Genomic DNA, 9,736 nt, shown 5'->3' with positions numbered 1-9,736 from the left:
CCGTATGTGGGGATGCGACGGGGATGCAGCTTGTCTTCATTGCAGGATTCGGGCCCTTGAGAAATCCATCACGGACCGAGGGGTATGTAAAAATGCAACAACTCCTGCGTGATGCCTACAGGCAGGCAGGATCAAAGGGTAAGAGGGTCGTAGGAATTGGCGATCAGAGTCGGCAGCCAAATCAATGGTTCAAATTCTTCCTGTATGCTGAGCAAGGCCGGAAACCAGCTGCTGAGGGCAGTCTCGGAGGACTCAAGCCAGTTCGTAACTCCCGTGGAGTAAGTAGGGGTAGCCAACCTTCTATGTCGACGGACAGACTATATCTCGTGACTGGGCCGTGGTCCATAGCGAACGATGTGGTATCTGTTCGTGCCTACCTATCCGTACAGCCTGCTACGGAGCCTGAGACAGCGTATTCGTGTGCGACCAGACCAAGGCATAATTAGACAATCGTTTCTCCTAGAAAGGTGAGAAGTCCTGACTGTTCTACGGGGGCCCCATGCTGAACAATTTTGGAGATGTCACCGCACATGCCTTTTGGGCTGAGCTAGGTGCCAAGTGGTAGGTGTCAAGATTGATGACGGCGACTACCAAGTTTTGAGACGGACGTCCGTTCTTCAAAAAGTAAGGTGGCTGGAGTCTCAAGGCTGAAGGAGATTTGAATCAGGCGCCGTTCGTTTGTGCGCTCGGCACCCGCACCTGGAGCGGCGCGCGAGCTTGATGCAGATCTCATCTACCGTTTCCGTGGTGAAGCGAGGAGCGATAACGAACCGTCAGAACTGCATCTTGAAATGCTGCAATTGATGGGTACGAAATATTAGAGCTGCGCGCTATCGACGCCTCCGCTGGCACGGGGCAACGGTGTCGGCCATCAACGTTTGCCGGTCGGCCAAGAATCGGGTTGACGCCTCGCGTGGATGCAGGTGTCCCCGAGGAAACTCTCCACTGTGCCCTGGTCCTGGGGATATAGCTCTTGGGAGCTTAAGGAGCTTCGCAATCGTCCCCGATTGAACCCCATGGTTGGCCGTCCAGCAAGGAAGACCAAGTGGCTCAAGTGTACAATTGTGTCGCATCCCCAAAGGCAAAGGTGTTTCTCCTTCGAAACAAGTGTTCGACTGACTGTTGCCCTGTCTGGGTCAACAAGCCCAGTGTCATCCGTATCTGTATCCGCATGGCCGCATTCAAGAACTGCTTTGAAACCTCATTGTAGCTTTCTCAGAGCTTCGGCAGCTGGTCGTTGCTCGCGGAAATTCTATGCAGGCTCGCGTCATTACATGGACTTCGATGCAACTCGCCTGGCCCTATGTAGCCCGTCGTAGACCCTGGACGGCCCGATGTGAGGCTTTACTACCGCTTGTGTGAGGAAAGGGAGGAATTTTGCAATCTGTTAAATTTGAGATAGCCCAGGAAACCGTGTCTGCCGGTACTTGGTTCGTACTTCCATAAGTAATCACGAATTGTAGTTTGCAAGGGCAACTGATCATCCATCGCCGATGATATGTCACTGGGGCTGGAATGACCAGTGACACGCGAGACAATCCGTGCTAGCCCACTCAGAAGTTTCGCTGGTGAAGCCCGAGCGCAATGTCTAGCCAATCATTCGAGGCCTTCTTAGGAGGCTCGACAGGGTTCGTTGGTAAGTCGCTATTTGGGCGGTTGGTGATGGTCCCGTAAATTGGGATGCTTCACCCGAAGCAAAAGTGATGATTCAGACAAAGAAGCCACGCGAAATAGTTGCGAGATCTGTCTAATCATTTAGGCCCAAAGTCAATCAGAAGATGACGAACACTTGAGAGACCCGGCATCTCGGACAGCTCGCATTTCGCTGATGCTAACGATTTTGGTCCAAGCTTCTGGCTCCCTGCCATGGAATCAAGTCATGTTGAATTCCCGGATTGATTGATGTGGTGCCGAGCTCGACGGAGGGTTCCGCATGTGATATGGATGGGTCGATGAGCGAACTGATGCACCGATGGACACTAGATACGGCGTGGAAGAATCTGAAAGGGGGAGGTGGTGCAACTCTTCGCTGTCAACGAAATCGTTTTGGAATGTCCGTCAGACTTGAAACGCCATGGAGTCGTAATTGTGATTGTAGACAAGCGTTGCAGCGGCGAATACGACCAAGGCACTTGGATGTGGATGGCAGGTGAATTAAGTTTGCACGGCTCTCCTTACAGGCTCGCGTGGGCGAAACAGTGGTGGTGATTGCTGAGAAGCTTTGGGCATTTCCTCTTCCTGTTCCTGTTCCTGGCGACGATGCATACGCCGCTTGCTCCAAATGGGTAGCGCGCAATGAGATGGTTCCTACGTTGTGTTGACAACCTGACATTGGGTCGAATGGATGGGATGGCAGGTGGTCAAAGTGCAGCTGTTTCGTTGAACCCATTTCTAGTGGTAGCGTGTGACGCTTTGATTGTCGAAAGTGTTCTGCACGATGAGTTCATGGGCCAACCGTCGCTAGCATGGTAGATGCTTGCAAGAAGATTGAGACGAAGTCCATCTCGGCGGCCACGGTTACCTAGCCCAAACGAGTTCGCAATTGCGTGTTTCTGTATCCGTATGTCCTTGCTGCTTCCTCGTATCGATTGTCGTTCATTACGGAATAGTAGAAATCTGATTCCAAGTCTGACCACTTTGAAGTGCGGATTGTACAGCTAGACTTTTATTGAGTCTCCGTTAATGACAGGCCTGTCGATTGGTTGCTGAGAGGCCAGACGAAGGAGTAATGGTAGAGCGTTGGCAGTACGGAGTAATAGCTGCCTTGTTAAGGATCCAAGCTTGCTGAGGCCCAAGCTGGAATACTACAAGTGTCTTTTCGCCGATGGTCGTTGCTTTTTCTCCTATCTTGTTGAGCCTAGCATGGCCCGGATAGACATGTCCGGCAGAGACGGGATGTGTGGGATATTGTGAGAGACGGTACGGCAGCAAGGGGATGCTCGATGGGCAAAAATCTCTTCGTGACGGTGCCATCCGATTTGCTCTGATGGGGTCGCGAAGGGTCAACTGGATTAACGAAATGGAAGCTGTTCTTGGCCTGAGACGCAACTATCAATGTCAGAGCTCCAGCGAGAGGAGGCGCTACCGGGACAGGGTCCGCAGCAGAGCATAGGGGGAGAGGAGACGTCGGGTGTTCGGTGTTGCGTGTCATGGGATGAACCACAAGCTGTCAGTGACACCGTGCTGATCCTGCTCGGAGTAGACGTCCGTGGGCAGATGATGGTCAGTTGAGAATGGTTCAGAGTAGGGAAGTTGCTTGTCACGACGAGAGTTTCCGTAGCAATTGAAATTCTCACATTGGCGAGAACGTTCTTGACAGCTGAATTCAATGGGATAGATGGACCGTATGGTTGCTTGGTATCCGTACTTTGTGGAGAACATTACTGTGCAGGTGCAGAGCTGTCTTATTTGCACAAGACACAGCTCCCTATGCAAAGGACAAGGTTTGCATTACTAAGACACGACATCCAGGGATCCAAGGACACAACGTGCACAAGATCTGGCGCTAGTCCGAAAGTAAACAGATGGCTCGGCCGATTGGACGGAACCGGGGACGGGAATCGGAACTTGTACCTTCCTTAGCGCGCCTGAGGCCTTAACGTTCAGCCTCGCGTCTTTTGTGCAGTTGTGGATCTGCACCGGGGCACTTCCTCCACGGCTTACCTAATGGCAGCTCGAAGCCTCAAAGTGTGGCTGACGGGATGGCGGAAAATCAACGACATGGCTTCGTCTCTGTTTGACAGCTGCGTTCACTTGTCAGTCTTGATTCCATGCAAATGCATTCCTGTCCATACACAATTCTTTCAATCCTTCCATAAACCTTCTAGCCGACTCCACGAGCAATGCAACCCCTGCATCCAGACCTGTCAATTTCTCTCTTTTCGTCCGCCTCGCCATGTCCGAGACCCATCACCACCGCTCTCGTTTGTGGGCAAAAGGTCGAAACTCCAGACACTATCGAATGCAGCAACCTTGTCAATTCGACGACGCCCTGAGGCAAACCCATCATTTCGTTATACTACGTACTACGGATACCCAGTACCTGCCTGTCCACAAGGGCATAGTCTAAGGCACTTAGTCAAGACACCGGCTCCATCACCAATAAACCATGTGAGAATTCAACGTCAACAATCCCTTTGCTCCAAGTGGAATTAGGAGCCAGGGCCCGATACGGATCGCCCAACAAACCTCCTTGACAACTAAAGCCTTCCTCCGAGCAGCCGATACATATCCGTGACCGCCCAACGCCGAATTGCTAGCGAAAAGAAAACTGCAATTTCGGGCTGCGAGGCCGTCGCGCCACACGGCATTGAGCCGGCAAGCCACATTGCTGTGGTCTCAGCCCACTTTGGCCGGCAGCTCGAACGAGAGTTGCAGCCTGCCGCCAAACCTATCATTTACGATTTTAGGCGAAATACCTTGAAGCATCAGTGCACTTCAAGCCGCCAGCTAAGACCTGAATCCACCGAGAATCCTGTATTCTGGGAAACGTGCCACGGTATTGTCATTCAGCCAGCGAGCGGTACTAGAAGTGGACGTCTTAACACGGTATCGGGAAGTACCGTACCAAAACCAGAGGCCCTCATGACGTGACGTCTACGGATACACGGTTCTCTCCGCCATTCTGGGCCAGTCGCAGCGGTGTTCGAGGCAACCTCACGCATACCATTGCAGGAAATATTGGCTTACCAGACCCCACGGACTGACCGCTACGTTCCAGCCTTTTAAGACTTTTGCCTTTTCGCCGCCCAAGTGGACAAGTTTGCGGCAAAACCAGGGTCCAGGTGGTTGGGGAGGACCACCGAGTTACCGACAAGCCTCGGGCCTTCCAACACTTCCAAGAGTCACAACGGCGGTCAAACCGCCGCATATGCATGAGGCAAAGAAAATTTCGTTCCCGATCTCTGAGAGACTGTGCGGAGTGCTTGCATGTCGTTGCTGTCGAGACGGTGGAATGATGGGGTCAACACTGAGGAGAAAACTGCAGAAATTTTCTTCTGATATGGAAACTCGAGTGTACACTTGAGCCGCAGCTGCCGCAGGCTGTCAGCCATTGACAAATCATATTGAAGCAGATGGCGAGCAAAGAAGCTAAAAAAGTGTCACGATGCGGGACTCGGTACGCGATCGCGGGGCGGACCAGGGTCGTGACGGCGGCACGGGTTGTCCCCAGTCTTTTTTGGCGTCGTGCAGCAGCGCACCGGTTCCTTTCTGGCACCTCCGAAGCTCCGGGTCATCATGCGGGTGCAAGTCATTCCACGAGTCATCCCGCCGGTGTTCATCACAGATGATTATTGGTGGCATCCGGTCGTTGCGAGGTTAAGGCTGGGGATTGCCTGTTGGCGTCGAGATCATCGCCGAAGCTTGCGGAAGCACCAAGCAGAGCGAAGAGCCCATGAGGGGCTGGAGGGGTGGCTGAAAAAACGGAGTCTCTGAACAGATTCTTTCCATGGTCACCGACGACGTGCAGCCTACGGCAACCAGCGGTGATGAACATTGAAGCCAAAATGGCTCAGGAACTTCTGCACCAAGAAGGGTTTGAAGGGGTTGTTGCCCAACATTCGAATGGGGTCGCGATGATCGCAGCCTGCAAATCGGGGATCGGCGCCGAAGAAGGGATGTGTGGCTTATGAGCAACCGCGTTTGCTACCCCGAGTCGTGATAGTTTCGTTGGACACTTCGCTCAGACCATGACTTTCTCGACAAGACGACGCATGCTTCACATTGATACATTGATGGAGCTCTTTGGACAGAGCCTCAAAGTCAACATCATACTGGAACAACCCGCAAAAGTAAAATCCAGGGTCCAGGCCTTCCCGACGGGCCCATGGTCCTTGGCCCCGGTTTGAGGCTTCAAAAACTTGCAGTTCGTGATGGATACTGGCAGGCCCCACTGCGGGGACGCATTGTAGAAGAAACGCTCCCGGACAAGCGTTAGCAAACACCTTGGAACTTCGAACTTGATCCACACCTGCATGACCGTGGACGTGGAGTCGGGAAACCTTGGAGGCGGGCACACAGGGCGACAAGATTTTGACGCCAGTGAGGACGGTGCATGCAACCACTTGTACATGCATCGAAGGCTCGCATGCAAGCAAGGAAGAGGGAGGAGAACAGAAAGCAAAAGCCCCATTCGCGAGATATGGTGACGAGGCGAAGTGAGGGGGAACATTGGAGCAAGTTGCGAGATTTCTGCAAGACCAACTGCTGGGGCTGGAAACGCGGTCTATTGCTGCAGTAGCAACGTCGGCGGTTCGAAACTATGTCGGTGCGAGATCACGGAGACCGACACGGATGCGGGCACGTTCTGCAAACTGCAGATCAAAGGCTTGGATTCACCAACCAGCCCCAAAATGACGGTCCTGCTGATCACAAATGACACACTGTTCAATTGCGTGCCTTGATATCCACGGAGACTACATGTTAACCATGGGGCCAGCTCGCCTGTCAACTCTCCAGGCTGAAGACGTGCAGAAAACCGATGCTTGATTTACCTGCCCCTCCAGATTGGTAATGGGCGGCACCACAGCGTCGCCACGTTGAATTGATTGAGGGGAGGGGTCGGGGGGTTCCACGGACCCGGTGCTCCGGCAACTTGCGAGGTCTCGTCCGAGGATCGCTGTCGCCCATCGCGTAGGGGTGGTTTGAATGTCGCGTATCGGCGCGTCTGCATCTGAGGACCCATTAACCTCGAACATGTCTTCACTCCGCGTTCAATCCGGGCCACACCCCGCGACGTTTTGCACAGAGTATCCTGTAGGGATCAACGAGAGACGGATCCAACATCACGCAATCCACCACATCATCCTGTCTTGCTTTAGCCGCATGCAACAATCAAATAATCATCAAAGGCCAATAGACTCGAATTGCCAAAGAGGCCATACAAGGAGCTCCCAGGCTCCCCAATGGCGCGAGGGGGGAAGCTTGGGGAAGTCGAAGTGGTGGAGTGGGAACGGCAGAGCGAAGCGCATTATCTCTCGACCAACAAGACGCTATATCCCAGAGTTCGCGATAGACGAGCAGGTGGGATTCTTGCAGAATTCGGTCACGAAAGTTTGATCCAATTGTGGCGTATCGGGCTATCAGGTGGCCGGGTATGCCTCGGTGTGCGTGGCACCAGTTGCAGTGGACATGCTAGCATGTGGTGGTGGTGAGCTGGTTCGGGGAAATAATTGCATGTTTTCCTTGATTTGCGGTTTCCTCGAGGTGGTGTACGGAGCTTGATGCTGGTTCGCGACGTTCCTGAGCTGAAGATGTAGAAGTGTGTGTGCCTCTCTTTAACAGGGTTGGGAGAGGTGCTGCGGGTGAGGGGTAAACGAGGACAGAGGCCCCCTTGTCGGACCGGGGTCCTTGTCGCCATCGTCTCTGGGGATTTGGAGTCTGCGCGCTTCTACTCGTCCAGCCACCTTACGCGAACTGACAAGGCCACGGTTGGGCCTGGCCGAATCGGGAGGACCTATTGCTACTTGATGCAACCGAATAGCTCGCTAACTGATGCCACTGCTGCTGCTGTGTTGGCAGAGAGCCCGGTCAAGTTGATAGAAGGCAGGTTTCATGGGTGCAGTGCATGTGACGGCTCCATTGGCAGTTGGGCGATGGACCTGGAGGCGACGCAAACCGTATTTGGCGGCCATGGAACAGAACGGTTGCTCGTGTTTGAACGGTTCGAGAACGGCCAGATTCTGGGGAACAGGACGACTGGATTGCGGCCGCGGTGGTGTGGCACGGCCTGGGGGCAAATGATTGGACACATGACTTTCTCTTCCTTTCAACTCTGAAAATAGGCTGCCAGAGAAATTGGGGGATCTTCAGGGCGCGGATGGTCTCTCAATCTGGCCAAAGGGGGAGGTCATTGCCGACGGGAAGGTTGCGTAGCCTACCTAGTGTGAATCTGGGGGATGGCGGATCGACATCTAGATTTGGTGACAATGGCGAAAGGGAGGGAGGGGGAGGGGAACGCGGCCGATAGACATCGCGTCGAGGGGTATTTCGAGGACCGCGTAAAGTGGTCATTCGCCAACAGAGACCACGCCATGAGAAGCATCATCAACTTTTTCTTGGATGGGGCTAGGCTTAGGTGATTCAGACCTAGTTCGGGGAGGCATTGGGCACGGGGAGAAGCAAGGGCCTTGCACTGACCTTTGTTCGTCTGATGTTACAGGTGGCTGTTGCTTTTCTTTGACATTTTGGGGGCCTCTAAAGGGACAAAGCGGGTGTGAATACTGTGAGAGGGAGGGAACCGATCTAGAAGTATTTTCGGTATGGTTTGAAGCCAAAACGCTTTGAAGCCGATCTTGCTTACGTTCTTGATAGGTCTTTGATTCCAGCGGCCACTTGCATCATTGAAGATCATTTTTTTGGTCACTGGGAGGTGCTTCGTAGATTGAGGAGCGGGCCCTGAGTCGCGGATGACGCTTGGCGCCTTTTCTGTGCGCTCTCCGTCTCCAACGGCGCCGGTAAAGCGGAACCGCGGCTCAGGGGGTGGTCAGGGGGGTTTTGCGGTTGGCGTTAGAACTTGAACGAGAGTCGGGAAAGGGAGGATTGAGAGTAGATTTGAGATTTTGGAATCTCTTAGATCACGAGACACTGTCAAAGGGGGAATGCCACATGAAAGTGATCTCGGACTTGGAGTCTTTTGCGGTCACGGCTTTGACGATGCTCATATCGGACGGATGCGAAAGTGGATGTTGTTTTTCAGATGTTGCAACTTTGCGAGACAGGCACGTTCGTCAGCCGCCGCCCCTATTAGTAGACACGGAATATAGCACGGCCCGGGCAGATTGCTCGATCATCAGCCGATTCTTTCGTCTTCGCGCAGGTGAGAAGGGCTCCCACCGGGCCCTCCATGGTCAGCATCAAGGATGAGAGAGGAATGCGCGTGCCTTTGCCAACCGACATCAAATCAACCATTGGAAAGGGAAGGAGGTGGGATAGGTATCATGATTCCATGTTTCTGGAATGGAAGGAAATCACCAGCCTGTAGAATTTGGATGGCTCCATAGGCGCGTGTCGGAACTGCCGCCGTAACCCGGCATATTTAGACGCCGGACACGCTTGCTGCATGAATCGGGGGTGGACGGGCGCCTGCTGGCTTCAGGGGAGCCGAGATGAGGACTCGGTAGGGGAAGGGGGGAGACCGGGGATGAGACGCGGATGGGGATAGGGATGGGATGATGGAATATGCATTGGCTGTGCTGAGTCAGTGGAGGGGCCGGGTTATGTGGTTTGGTGTGATGGGCGACGCGGGTATGATATTCAGATGACGACGATGTTCATCCACCACGTTCTGGCTGTACGAATGCCTGACTGACTGACCATCTAGAGCATTTGGGATGCAAGCTAAGCGCGGAAATGGCTGCTTGTCCCGGCCGCTCGCTCGCTGCTGCTGGTCTCGAATAGTTGTTTCTGCTCGGCTGAGACATTGGGCGACGAGTGGCAGGGAAACTAAGTGGCTCCGGTTTTCTCTCTTTTCTTTTACCGACTGCTCTCTATTCCACGAGTGGGAAATCTGATGCCGATGGAGGACTGAGACCTGGAGCGGTGACGATCCCGCGTGGGGCGGTAGTTCTGATGGAGTGGTTATCTGAGAAGGATGGAAAAAGCAACTTTATTGTACGTGTGTTCCATGGTCCAATGCTGGCCGCTGGAACGGGCTGCGATCGGGTTTTGCAAAAAGTTTCTTTTCATCAGTACCATTGGTTCGAGTCTCTGTTCCTTTGAATCGCCTTGGCACTTG

Source organism: Colletotrichum paranaense (genome assembly GCF_030867605.1).
Source record: "Colletotrichum paranaense strain IMI 384185 chromosome Unknown Scaffold_1.1, whole genome shotgun sequence".
NCBI classification, from domain to species: domain Eukaryota; kingdom Fungi; phylum Ascomycota; class Sordariomycetes; order Glomerellales; family Glomerellaceae; genus Colletotrichum; species Colletotrichum paranaense.
The sequence above is the reverse complement of the archived record's forward strand: the minus strand, read 5'-3'. Positions refer to the sequence as shown.